General features: G+C 36.4%; 1 protein-coding gene across 1 annotated transcript in view; it reads right to left on the bottom strand.

Moving 5' to 3' along the window:
- The window catches only part of EIF3H (eukaryotic translation initiation factor 3 subunit H), a 95716-nt gene that overhangs the window by 80828 nt on the left and 468 nt on the right, over positions 1-14420 (bottom strand). The window lies entirely within an intron of this gene.

Genomic DNA, 14420 nt, shown 5'->3' on the forward strand with positions numbered 1-14420 from the left:
AGTATAACATTTAGAACTGTTCTACGATGTTAAAGTATTTTGGAATTTAATGAGATTAATTACGTAATAGATAATTTCAGTTACCTAGAAAAATGTTCTTATGTAAAACTAATTCACCAGAAATTGGATAAATGTTTAAAAGTCTACCACCGCCCCCCCAAAAAAGACATGGTTAAAAAAAGTCTACACTTCCCAAAACTCTACATTAACAAGTATACTTCTCAAAGTGTGTAAGTCCTAAAAGGAAATATTCAAACCTGAAGGCCACAGATGAATTTGAAAAGACCTAAGAACCTCTTAAAAGCATAAGCAATATTTTCTATCTGTGTACTTAAGGGCATTTTCCCGGAAAAAAGGTCTGTGGTATTCGTCAGATTCCGAAACAGACCCAGGACACAGAAAGGGTTAGAAACAGTTTTAAAAATTAATAGTAATAAAAACCTACTATATAACGCAGTTATGATTTTATGTGTGTATAAACAAGAATGATGTGGAAAGACACATTTTCTTTTTTGAATCTTTGTATTATTTACTTAGTTATAATAAGCATGTATTTGTTTTTAATTCAAAAAACATCAAATAAAAAATTAAGTGAAAACATTTTAAAATACAGCAATTACTGCAATTTACTGCATGGAAAGTAGTTCCACAAAGAAGAACAAACCAATCTCCTTTTTTGACAATGCTGCTGAGTTGAGGGAATGATGTGGACAAAATATATGTTGACTTTACCATATGTTTTCGGGTATGTTAGTAAAATATGGGCTGAATGAAGCATGGTTAAATGACTTTGAAAGGAGAAGAAAGAGAAAAAATCCACCCACTATAAGCCTGAGCACCTGCTGACTTTAAATTCTCACCTCTTGTTGAAATGGTTACTCTTCAACTCTATTCAAAGACGTCACTGCACACATACACATATACAAATTACCAGAAAATATGCATATGTACACACCATCAAAGTGAAAGAGGTAACTTCTGAATATATCGACTGGTTTTCAACAGGCAGAGAGATCTGTGTAAGAGAAGCCTAACCTAAGCCAATTACAAATCAGCAAACTACCCATTTAAACTTTGTGCAAATTTACGGCAATAAATCTTCACCAAGAAAGCAGCAGGTTTCCCAGTGTCCCTGTAATGACATAAAAAGGATCTGTTGAAAGCCCAGTTAAAACGATGAGGAACATAAGAAGTTTTAAATTGTCAACTACACCACCTACCATTTTTAACCTTCTTTTGTAAGCTGGGTTCAGAGGGAATGCTCAGAGGTTGCAGCCTGTTTTGTGCACCCAGAATAAGCAAACACTGAATCTATCTGTTTATCTTTTTAAACAGTTCACAGATAACACAATGCTGAAATTATTAAAGTTTTACCACTAAAACTAATAATAAAAAAAGCAAATCTAGTGGTAGTTAGTGATCACAATAGTATTTTAGATATGGTTCTATTAAATATTAGTATACTCTGGTTATAAAAAGATGCTATTAGCTAAAAGAGGTATGAAAATAGTTTATAACAGTGCTTCTCAAGCTATCAGTAGTGAAGAGCTCATTTTCCTCCAGTCCATCACAGATGAATATTTTAGTAAAAGAATAAAGATTACTTACTAGAAAACTGGAATTTTTTAAAAAGAGAGAGAAAATATAAGCCCAGGGATCACAGGCTTGGCTAGCACAGCAGTATCAAACTGCTAGAAAGTTTCTAAACACTCAGTCTCGATCCTGTGTTTGTCTCACGCAGACCAGAAAGCAGTTCACGAACCACATCCCACATTTTGGGCAGCACTGGTTTACAACATCTGTAACACATTAAGCAGGTAGACAGTTCTCTTCCCAACTCCAGAAGTTGGACATTCAGACCTTATCATCAAACATTTTTTAATTTATTTCACTGATATGTCTCTCAAAGCATAACACTGTCTCAATAGACGTGAACTGCAAACTGTGTGGCTATCAAGCCCAGTTTCCTCTACCACCCACTTGCTGCTTCTACAGGAGAGGACAGGCATACTCCGCAGTGGCAGTCAGACCACACTGCTCCCTTAGTTTTGATTCTCTTCTGCATATTGTATTTTTAAGAAGGGTAAAAACAAACTTACTCCAGCAGCAGAAGCCCACTTTGAACTGCAAGCTCTGTAAGACAGAGGTAAAACTGAATTACTTACCAGTGAGGGAACCCAGCTAAAGCCCCAACATTCAAACCTCTGTCTGCTGTCTTCCATTTGCTGTCTAGTACACAGTAACTCTAGAACTAATCTTTATATCTTTGAAAAAAAATAATGGTCAAGTGAGAGAGAAAACTTCAGTAAAAGCTTAAAAATTAATTCTTTGAGTAAATCCACAAATGCGAATCTTTGGTCTGTACAAACAGAAAACTCACATAGCACAGCTGTTGAAAGGCTTGGCACTAGAATCCAAAATAAAGTTTGAGTGCCAGGTCTTTGTCCTCACCTTATCTATCCTAGCCTCACCTATCTTCTGTGGAGGTAATTCAGCACCTATCTCTTAGCATTGTTGCCAGGATTAAAAAATAATCCACCCAAAGCGCCTAGCACACAGTGTCTAGTAAATCCTCAGTAAATTTAGCTACTGTTACAAGTACTATTATAACAACATACGTTTCATCTAATCTCATTCACTCATCCATCCATCTATCCAACAAATACTTAGTGAGTGACCAGAATATGCCAAGTACCCTCATGGCACTGATATTTGTCTCCCTGGAATGTTCAGCGTCTACTTCTCAGACATTTTTTTTTTTTCAGGCTAACAAGACATAAATATAACATTAAAAATCAACCACCTGACATCAAATATCTACTTTTGTTAAGATTTATCAATCATCTGGACTTTTAACAACCAATATCACAGGGTTTCATGACAAGATTCTTTCAATCTGCATTAAAAAGTCTCAGTAAATCTCATTAAAGAGATTAAGTTGATTTACTCAAAATATTTGTCTACCTATGCCTGTGTGTGTGTGTGTGTGTGTGTGTGTGTGTGTGTAAGTTTCCTTAAAAATGCTATTGTCCATGCTAAAGACAAAAATTAGATCCGCTCTACAAGTTTCTTAAAAATCTGAAATAAAAAGACATAGCCCAAACTACACCAGTTGCAGGCCAGTTGGAGAAGAGGTCAAACAGGATGCATGATTTTGAGCTGGCTTTGCTCCAGTTTCGTAGATTCTGGGAGGTAAGGCCCACAGCCCAAATTTCTCACATCAATCACTGTCAAGGAACAGCTATTACTGTAGAAGAATTTTAGTCTCAAAGAAACTGTAATGCCACAGAATCTCCCCTTAGCATATTCTGTAAAGTCAATACCTAGACTTTCATTTAATTCTGGCTTCTTTCACCGACTGATCTGTGAACTTGGCAGTTTTCTTATTTGGTTAAGCCTAGATCATTTTTTCTAACACTGAACAAAGAAGGTAGTTATTGCCAAAATGTAAATTCAAAAAGCAGAAAGCAGCATTCGTCTTAAATTTAACACATTTTATAGCTCAAGTGGGATAGGAGTTTCATTTCATAACTGACTGAGTCAAATAATAAATAGGATTTAAATCACTGCTGTTAAGTTTTGATGTGAAAGAAATTTAAGTAACTTCAATAGGAAAAAAAGATATTTTGCTCCTGACACATATGGGATTAGTTACAATGCTCCAATACACTTAATCAATATCACTTCTATAATATTTCAGTTGAAAGAGCATATTTCATTATTATTCTCTTAGATCTAATGCTCATTGATGGTCCATAGTTTTAAAGTTAAATTAACTACTAATTGTTGGGAAAAGGAGGAGAAGGGCAATGTAGCCTCAAGAAATTCAACAGAACGGCACTGCTCTCATCATAAAAATTAGTCATGAGAAAGTACAATGATGTAATCAAACATACAAATGTATAACCACAATTAGTGTTAACTGATAAGGATGTTTCATTTACAACATTAAGTTTTTACTTTACCAATCCAATATATATAACCAATCCGCAAGTTTTGCCACGTGTAGCTGGAAGGTAATTTTTCTAAAGTAAAATGAGTGATAAAAAAGCTTAGGTGGAACAAAATTCATTTCCTCTCTCACACAAAACAAAAAAAGTTCAAAACTGTTATGAGCTGTCTACTTCCTAACACACTTTAAGTTTCTTATATTCAGGAGCATGGACCACTGCTTAATTGGAAGGCCTTCAGGTGACTTTTGGGTGCTTCAATTACAGTTCGTTTCTGCTTCCTTAACAGAAGGCAGCGCTTGCTAGAATAGGTCCAGAAGGAAACACTGAAAAAGAACTGTGATTGCCTCTGGGAAGAGGGTGCGTGAAGACAGGAATGAAAGTGAGTTGCTTTTCACTACCTACTCTTTTTCGCCTTTTGATTTGTGTACCATGTGTACCCAGCGTAATGACTGCATTTAATTAAACAAGGCTAATAAATTTAAAGGGCTTCAGTCTTCCAGTATAAAAAGTATACCATAATAATCCCAAGAGAAGGTGATTATTAACCTTCTTGCTCAAGAGGTCCTTTGGAACAAAAGTGAAGACTACGCGTTTCTGCACAAAATGTGAAACAGGAGTTTTCTTCTATCCAAAAGGAAAAGATTTTGGTTCTAACTGTTTTAAAGGCTACCCGTAAAGCAAACTTGAAAACAGTATCTACAAGCCCCTTTTTGGAGGCTAAAAACAAAAGGTAAAGAGGATCTTAAAAGCCATGCTATAGAGTTTGATTTTACTTGTGTAAGGGGGATTTTCCAACGGGTTTTTGCGTTCTAGGACTCCAGCTGTCCTGAAGATGATTATTTACTCAGCAGCGTTGTGTGGGATGGCCAAGTACAAAACGGAATCTGTAAGACCAGTCACATGAGGATTTTGGAAGTTCAGAAAGGAGAGTAAGAAACGAACAGTGCAGACAATACAGTTATAAACTCAAAAACTAAGTAAGTGATCTTAAGAGAACCCAAGAGAAACCCTGAGGAACAATCAAAGATGATACCAGAAGCCTGGGAGACTTGGGCAGATAGTGCTATCAGTGATAGACAGGAAATACTTACTGAATTGAATCATTGTAACAAGCATACTAACATGCATACTTAATTTAAAAAAAAAGACGTAGATTTTTAAAAATCATAACTTTCAGTTGGCAATGCTGCCAAGAAACAGCACTCCAATACTTTGTAGGTGGGAAAGTAAACTGTACTATACAACTATTCTGGAGAGCAGTTTGGCAACATGCTTAAAACGCTTAAAAACAAGCATAGCCTTTAACCCATTAACTTCAAGTGTACGTATTTATTAAAGCATAAGAAAAGCACTAGAAAAGTAAACCCCAAAATCTTAAGGGTGCTATCCACCCCCATGTTATGAGCTTACAAACTAATTTACTTGTGGTTTTCTAGTGATTTCTCCAAACTTCCTACAATGAATGTATATTGTTTTTGTTTTTAAAAAATCGTATTTTAGCACATTACTACCGTCCCACAGATAGATAAATGTTTTCTATTTACATTAAATGAAACTAGCTGGGGACAGGGATTGAAGTATAAAAGTTATTGACAAAAAAAATCTCATATTAATCACCAGGATAAAATGAATACCTGTGGCACTTAGGTACTATTTGGCGGCAAAATAAAATCTTAAAATTTTATGCCAAAATACAGCTGATATTCAGACTCAAAGGGTAAAAAAGTTTTATACTTTGACTAATACTGAGTTACCACTATTTTGCCGAACTGATTTTTTTTCTTGTTTGCTTGGGCTCAGTACCAACATCAACAAAAATACAGACTACTACTCTTGCATATACCAGTATCCATTTCAGCCCATTCAGTTTGGATGAAACAAGTACATTTTGTCATCAAACAGATGGATATGTAAATTACACTATACTTTGCTATTAAATCTAATCTTTACAGGATATAACCATTTTATAGAATGATCTATAAACAGTATTTTACAGGAAAAAATACAGCTATTTTCTCTTTAAGTATATTTTCTCATAGCTTGCCAAATGAAATAATATCCAAGTACCATAATTTAAATGCTATTTTATAAAAACAAAAGTATGAAGTAATTTCTAAGAGAAAAGCAAATGCAACCAAGTTTTCATTTAAGTGCTGAAATCAGAAGCTTTCATCTAAAAAACAATCTAAAGTAGACTTGGTAAAGTAAAAGCGAGAATATTTCACCACAAAAATAAGAACTGGGAAAAAGCTTAATGCTTTGTAGAGGCTTTTCTCCCCAATATCGGGGCTAGGACTGAGCTAAAAGTCCAGACAAATGCTGTCAAGAGTTAATACCTGGAGTTGCTCAGCCAAACTCATGAAATCCTTGATATTAAGCAGAAGATCAAAATTTATAATTACCAGAGCTAGCTGAAGCAAAAGTGACAAGAAAGCAAAAGATAAGAAACCAGTAATCTGACAGAAAACGTACTGGGCACCCACACCTTTTAATGTCAAAATAGGCATTTGAGGAATAATGTATGCCATTTCATCTAGGCCAGATATGCTACAACTACTCAAGTTGAAATTTCTCATTATATTCCATTTGCTTGGTATTCAGTTTGGAATCCCACTGCAGCCAATACCACCTACTAAAATCAATACCAACTACCAAAACGGTTATTGACAATGATTAAACATCAATAGGAAATTATGTATATTAAGTTTCCATTTATCAAAATAGAAAGGCCATGCATTATCCTCACTTTAAAGCAGAAGAAATCAAGTCCCAGAGATGTTAACTTATTTATTAAATCATTTCCTCCACAGAAATACTGTGTTTGCTGGCCACCTTAAATTATCTCAAAATAGTTACAAAAAAGACTAATACAGCTTGTCATCACTGGTATATATGCCATAAATACAGGAAGCACTGTCAAAAAGTTTTTTTAAAAAGGCAATGGATTTCAATGAGCCCTCCCACAATAATGGAAGGGAATAATGCCCAGGAGGTCTGCAGGGTTATCCAAATCTTGGAAGCATCCTGAGATGGAAATGTCAGGTGGACTAGGTTTGCCTACCTTAGACAGTTAAACTACCTTATTTAGGAATACCTACCAGTACTCCTCCCAACTCTCCTTAATATGCCTCTTATTTTCTTCACTGTTGATTCCCCAATATCTTAATATGTGTGACCCATAGGCTAAATGCTGCCTTTTTCCAAACTTGAGAATATTTACTAAATTGACTTCTTTTATCTACAAATCCTCTCCTAGAATATGACAGATTTTTAAATACAAAGATTCTGATATATTAGCTTTCTTGTACATTTTAAAGGTCTAAGTTTATAAAAGGTCGAAGTCTCAGAAAATACACTTCCAGATGCTTGAGCAAGGAACATTGGTTTAATTATTTCGTGAACACCTTTACTTCTATTTCCCCGTATCCTGACATTCATCAAGTCACATAATCTATAGGTACCCCAGTTTCCTCACTTGCAAAATGTGAATAATAATGGTTCCTGCATCAAAGAGTTGTTATATGGCTTCAAAGATATAATATATATAAAGTACTTTGAACAGTATGTGGCATATAATAAAAACTAACATCTATTGAGTCCTTACAACGTAAGCAGCAGGTATTAATAATGGGAAGCAGAATGAATCAATGATGGCAAGATATGATCTGAGTTCAAGCTCTAAGACAGATTCGCTTCATGTCCTCGAAAAGCCACCCAGTTTCTGGAGCCGGCCTGGTGGTATAGTAGTTAAGTTCGAGAACTTTGCTTCAGTGGCCCAAGGTTCACAGGTTCAGATCCCAGGTATGGACCTAGCACCACTCATCAAGCCATGCTGTGGTGGCATCCCAGATAAAATAGAGGAAGATTAGCGATGGATGTCAGTTCATGGCCAATCTTCCTCACAAAAACACACACACACACACACACACACACAAAACAACAACAAAGAAAAGCCACTCAGTTTCTATGAGTGATTGAATCACATGTATAATCCAGCTAATACTGGTTCTATCTGCTCCTGGAGCTCCTCAGATATAATAATGTATGTCAAGTGTTTTTTTCTACTATATAAAGACAAAATATTATTTATAAGCCATACATCTTACTTGCCAAAGCAAAATATAAATAAGCAATCAAAATGTCATAGTGCATATTTAATTTAATCCTCATTCAGAGTGTACTTAGCCTTGTGTTAGAAATAATGCTAACAAGACTGCTTCTCTGGTTTTGCATCCATAGCAAATGAAAAGCTAGAAATCAAGGGGGTAAAAGACATAAATTTAACAACAGGAATAAAAGAAGGCAGCCAACTGGAAAGATAAATTACTCAAGACATCTAAAATTCAAAGACAGGGGACACTGATTATAGAAATAAACAGAAGTAAATACCCCAAGGGATTCTTGAGGACTCCTGTCTAGTATGGGGCAATAAATTACATTCTCAATAATAATACTAAGTCATCAAAACATGGTTAAGCTGTGTTCAATATTCTCCGACTAAAGATGCAGAAATTTATGTAATATACTTTAGAAAGATTTATAATTAAAAATGGCTAAAATGTAAACGTTTTGGAGCTTGACAGAGTTTCTAGTTATCTGACTGAAATATTCACACATGTGAAGCAACTGATTTATTCTCCACTGAAGTCAGAAAATTGAAAGAAGGAGCCAAGAGCCATACAATCTTGTTGTTGTTAAAACATTAAAAGACCAAACTATCTTCCACTTGAGACTAAGGTTTCAGACAAAAGCTTCCATTTCAGGGAGTTTAACAAGCTGTTATCTAGACTCTGTAACTTCATACAGTGTGTCAAAAAATATATACAGTGGTACATGTCACAGCCCAGTATAAGCCCTTTACAAATCTGAATTATTCATTTCAGCTCACAAAGAACTTCCACCAACATTTTCTCGTTGGATCTGAATAACTATCAGGTAAATAAGGCAGAGATAACATCTACGCTCAAAGCTGTTGTGAGGATCAGACATAATCTAACCAAACTTTCCTGCACAGGGTCTTGTAAATAGTAGGTGCTCGATTAACATGAGTGATTTTTCTTAAAGATGAGACAGTGATGCCTAAACAGACTAAGAAATATGAGTAAGTTTATAAAGCTAACTGGTCTCCCAGTCTCACTGCTGTGCTCTTTTCTCACCAACACACAAGTAATTTCTACACAGCACTTAGTAACCCAGTTTCCTCATGATTCATAGTCAAGAAAATTTATGTATTAATTAATTCACCCATTGGAGTGCTTTCTATGTGTCAGTCACTGTTAGACACTTGTAAATATGGCAGTAAACAAACCTGACATTGGTCCTACTCTCAGAAAGTTGATTTTTTTTTTTAAAGATTTTTTTTTCCTTTTTCTCCCCAAAGCCCCCGGTACATAGTTGTATATTCTTCGTTGTGGGTCCTTCTAGTTGTGGCATGTAGGACGCTGCCTCAGCGTGATGTGACGAGCAGTGCCATGTCCGCGTTCAGGATTCGAACCAACAAAACACTGGGCTGCCTGCAGCAGAGCGCGCGAACTTAACCACTCGGCCACGGGGTCAGCCCCAGAAAGTTGATATTTTAGTGTGAGAAGACAAACAAGCAAAAACTTCAGACAGTAACAAGGGCCCAACAGGGTGATATAAGGGTCAGTAAGCTAATGGGGCCACTTTAGATCAATCAGAAAGTCCCTATAAGGTAACATCTGAGCTAACACCTGAATAACAAAAAAGTATACGTAACTGTGACTTTTTCATTCTTAACAACATACTCTACTTTATTTCCAGTAAAAGAGGAATGAGGTAGCTAACAATTTTAAATAGTAAGATAACGTTTTACACAAAGGTGAAAACAAAATTTAAAAGGTAATAAATTTCAATGGCAATGGGTTTTAAGCACTGGACCTATGGAAGACAGAAATGTTTTACACTTTAGTCTTCCGATTATCATCTCAGTAAGGAAGGAAAAACACATAAACAGTAAACCATTAGTTAACAGTCTATGATCACATGCCAAAACAAGCAATACAAGCTGTCATCATAAAAAGAATAGAGAAAGGAAGAGATCAACGTGGACCAGAGCAGTACTTCTCTAACATTAATTTGCTATAAATCACCTGATACAGTAGGTCAGGAGAGGGGCTTGAGACTCTGAAATACTGTATTTCTGCGATTCTAAAAAGCTACAAAGTGAGGCCAATTCTGCTTATCTAGCTGGTCCAGGGACCATATAAAAGGTATGCTGTACATAAGAAAGGTAAGATTCAAACTGGTTTAGGGAAAGAGGTGGGTTTTACAAGTTCAACATGAAGAATTAGCTTGATCTTATCTAGGAACAATGAGACCACATGACTACAATGAAGATCCACTCCTCCATTCCAAAAGGATATAGTGAGCCCTGACGCTCTACAGGGAACATTAAAACACACATTCGCAGGGCTGGCCCTGTGGCCGAGTGGTTAAGTTCGCACTCCGCTGCAGGCGGCCCAGTGTTTCGTTGGTTCGAATCCTGGACGTGGACATGGCACTGCTCATCAAACCACACTGAGGCAGCGTCCCACATGTCACAACTAGAAGGACCCACAACGAAGAATACACAACTATGTACTGGGGGGCTTTGGGGAGAAAAAGGAAAAAAATTTAAAAATCTTTAAAAAAAAAACAATCGCAAGTCTACTGGAATGAATAATCAAAAGGTTATTGAGAGATACTGTTTCACACAAGGAAAACAAGCCATGTAATTGTCCATGAACAGTCAGATGAGGAAAATTATGTTATATTCATACAATGAAATGCTATAAAGTAAAGAAAATAAGTAAAAAACAAAAAAGCAGAGATTCTCTAGAATGGACTAATCTCAAAATCGTGGTGTGAGATATGCATATGTATGACTCAAGACACAGGAGAACATATACTATGATTTAATTCAAATTTCATTCATATTAATTAATATAAACAGGTAAAGCTAGATGCTGCCTTACTTGGTTGAATTTTTGTTCTTTTAACAGATGTTTATACACTCTAGTTCAATAGTTAATCAGTTTTTCCTCATCAGAAAAGTAAAGGGACTCCTTTAGCTAAGCACTTTTTGTTTTACTCTTTATCCTCTGAACCATGTAGTGACTGTTGTCATCACAGCCCCACAGTAACTTAATAGAAAGTGGAATGTCTGTAGCATTTCTTCCTGCTCATTTCAATGAGTGCTATTCTTTTCTGGTTTGCGTCCCCCCAACACAATATTTCTTGTACCCTCTTATTAATCCTTCGTCTTTAGATTCTAGACCAGTGGTTCTCAAACTTCACCTGCATTAGAACCACTGGAAGGCTTTTATAACTCAGATTGCTGGACTCCATCCCCTAAAGTTTCTGACTTGGTAGGTCTGGGGGAGGGCCAGGGAATGTGCATTTCTAACAAGTTTCCAGGTGATTCTGACGCTGCTGGTCCACTGCTTTGGGAACCACTGCTCTGGAGATAAACTAAAGGGGTTAAAAGTTCCAGTTTGAGAGTGTGTTATAATCCCTGCTTCACGCCCCTTCCAACTGGGTAACTTAGCCAATAAAGCTCCCTAAACTTCAGTTTCTTAACGTTAAGATGAGCTTAGCAAAACATCCCTAGCAGCTAGCAGCATTGTTAAAAGGAAAAAAGGGGATCATGTTTATTAAGCATTTGAAAGAAAAGTGATTGTGATGAGGGTTTTTGTTGTTATTACTTTTTATTTCCTCCCTAGAACTCAATTTTAGGAGCTTCTAGTTGAATCATGAAGGATCCTTTAAGCACCCGATTTGGTTAAGGAAAATGTGTCTGATTAGAAAATAAGAAAACAAAATCTTTGGGAAGATCTTGACAAGATAACAATTCCAAAATTCATCTGGATGTGCACAAAGATAGCCAAGAGAGTTTTGAAAGGTGGTTCCTCATCTGATTGGTGTTTTATCCCACCAGATATTAAGACATGTTATAAAGTCACGATAGATAAAGCAGCACAGTATTGGCTTAGGAAAGTGCACATAGATTAAAGGAGGAGAGTAAGAAATTCTATGCCACATACAGACACACTCATGTATGTGATTTTAAGTCAAGAGGGAAACATGGACAATTAAGTGATGTTGGAGCAATTAGCTATTGATTAAAAAAAAAAGGCAAAGCTAAGCAAATTGTTTAGGAATACTCTGCGGTGAAACTACAAAGAAAACCAAGAAATCACGGAAACAAAGCTCACAACAGTGATGATATGGTGGGGAGAAGGGATGGGAGGAAAAAATGAAATAGGAGAAAGGGCTTCAAAGGTACTCATAACATTCTATTTTGCAAGTTGAATGATAGGTAACTGGATGTTTATTTTCTGATTACTTAAATTATGTATTTTAGACAATATTTTGCATATATATTTTGAAACTTTTTACTGTTCTCTGCTAATGCTATCAATGATCTTTTTAAAAACTAAGACAGAGAATTGGTGGCAGATTCTAATAGCAGTGAATCAAACAAAGAACAGACCACAACAAATAGAGATGATTCTCTAACCACTGACTTCAAGAGGGAAAAAGTGGGGACTAAGACGGAACACAGAGTGCTAAGTAAAAAGAGAGAGAACTGAACATTTTAATATAGGAAAGTCCTGACAATGTTCATATGATAAGGGAAAGGTAATATTAAAGATACAGAAGAACTGATGAAACAGAACCAAAGGCAGGAAACGAAAAGTTCAAAAATACAAGAAGAAAAATTGGTCCTGGCCACTATCAAGGTGCCAAGAACAAATGTGATTAAACATCAGGCTAAGGAAATAGTCCTGTGTGGCTGGAATGTATAGTTCCTGTGAAGGTTGGAAATAGTAGGAAATAAATCCAAACACAAAAACAAGGACAACATCTTGGTGGGCCTTAAATTCACTGCAAAGTCAGTGAAAACATTTCAGGAAGGAAGTTAACAAGATCTGAACTTCTACATTAAGTGAATGTTTTAATAAAAGTATGAAGGATGGACTGAAGAGGGCTAAGAGAATAAGACAAGATGCATTTAAATAATCTATAAAAGAAGATATCAAGACATGAACTAGGAATAACACAAAAATAAAATGAAATCTTTTATTCATTCATTTATCCCATCTATGTCAGTTAACAGGTTCAGTACTGGGAACATAACAGGTGAGAAAGCTTAGTCCCTGCCTGCCCTCAGTTGCTTACATTCTGGTGGGAGAGAAAAACAAGAAAACAAACAAGATAGTTACAGGTAGGGAAGACTGCTATGAAGGAAATATAGGGTGGCGTGATGGAGAGTGGTGGGGAGGGGTCTACTTTTGACAAGTTTGTTAGGCAATGTCTTTCTTGAGATGGTGTCCTTTAGACCAAGACATAAAAGATCAAGAGAAGCCACTGAGAAGGAAGAAATATTTGAGAAAGTATTTCAGGCAGAGAAAACAAAGAACTGAAAGGTCATTGTGACTGGAACCTAGAAGAAAGTATAAGGTGAGTATGGGGAAAGAGACAAGAACAGCAGGACCTTGAACTGTGGTAAGAAGTCTGTATTTTATTGTAAGTGGATACAGCTGGTGGCATATAGAGGCAAAGCAGATGAATGTGATATATTTTGGAAGTGGAACCAACAGGATTTGCTAAGGGACTGGAAGTTGAGGGTAAAAAACAAGAACAACTGTAGGTTAAGGCCTAGGTTTTCTGACTTGTTCAAATGGATAGATGGTAGTTCCACTTACTAAGATGGGAAAGACTGAGATAAGACCGAGGAGGGGGAGAAAGGAAGGAGGAAGGGAAGTCACTAATTTTATTTTGGACATGTCAAATTTGAGGTGCCGATAAAATAGTCAAATAGTGATGTCAGGCAGACAGTTGCATATTCAAGAGCGGCAGTGAAGAGCCAAGTCTGGCAAGAAATATAAACCTAAGAATTATGAGAATATAAAGAATATTTAAAGCCATGAGAAAGGATGACGATACCTTAAAGAGAGTCTACTCCTATAACGACTACAAACAGTAAGAGCAACAGCTAAAATAAAATGGTAGCTTGCTTTGTCCCAGATATTGTACTAGTTATGAAGACATATTCAGCGAATTTTAATCCTCAACACAAGTCAGATGAAGAAAATGACGTTCAAAGAGAATAACTAACTTGCTCAATGTTACTCAGCTAATTTTAGAGCTGAGATTCAAACTCAAGCAGTCTGGCTCCGGAGGTGTGCTTTTATACTTTGTTACACTATGCCAAGCAGAGCGTGGACAGAAGGAAGACGAAACCCAAATCCTGAGGCACGCCAACATTCACAGATAAGCAAAGGAGAAGCCAACATAAAAGATGTTTATTGCAAGCGCGCGGTTTGAGGTAAAGCGCTGCAACACAGGCTCAAGAGTGGCTACAAAGTGCATCTCCACTTGGGAAGTTACTCATGTCAGATTCCAACAGAGAAGCAATGAAGTTCACCTTACTCTCTCCTCGCAAAAGCCCTAAACTAGAGTCCT

Source organism: Equus caballus, chromosome 9 (genome assembly GCF_041296265.1).
Source record: "Equus caballus isolate H_3958 breed thoroughbred chromosome 9, TB-T2T, whole genome shotgun sequence".
NCBI classification, from domain to species: domain Eukaryota; kingdom Metazoa; phylum Chordata; class Mammalia; order Perissodactyla; family Equidae; genus Equus; species Equus caballus.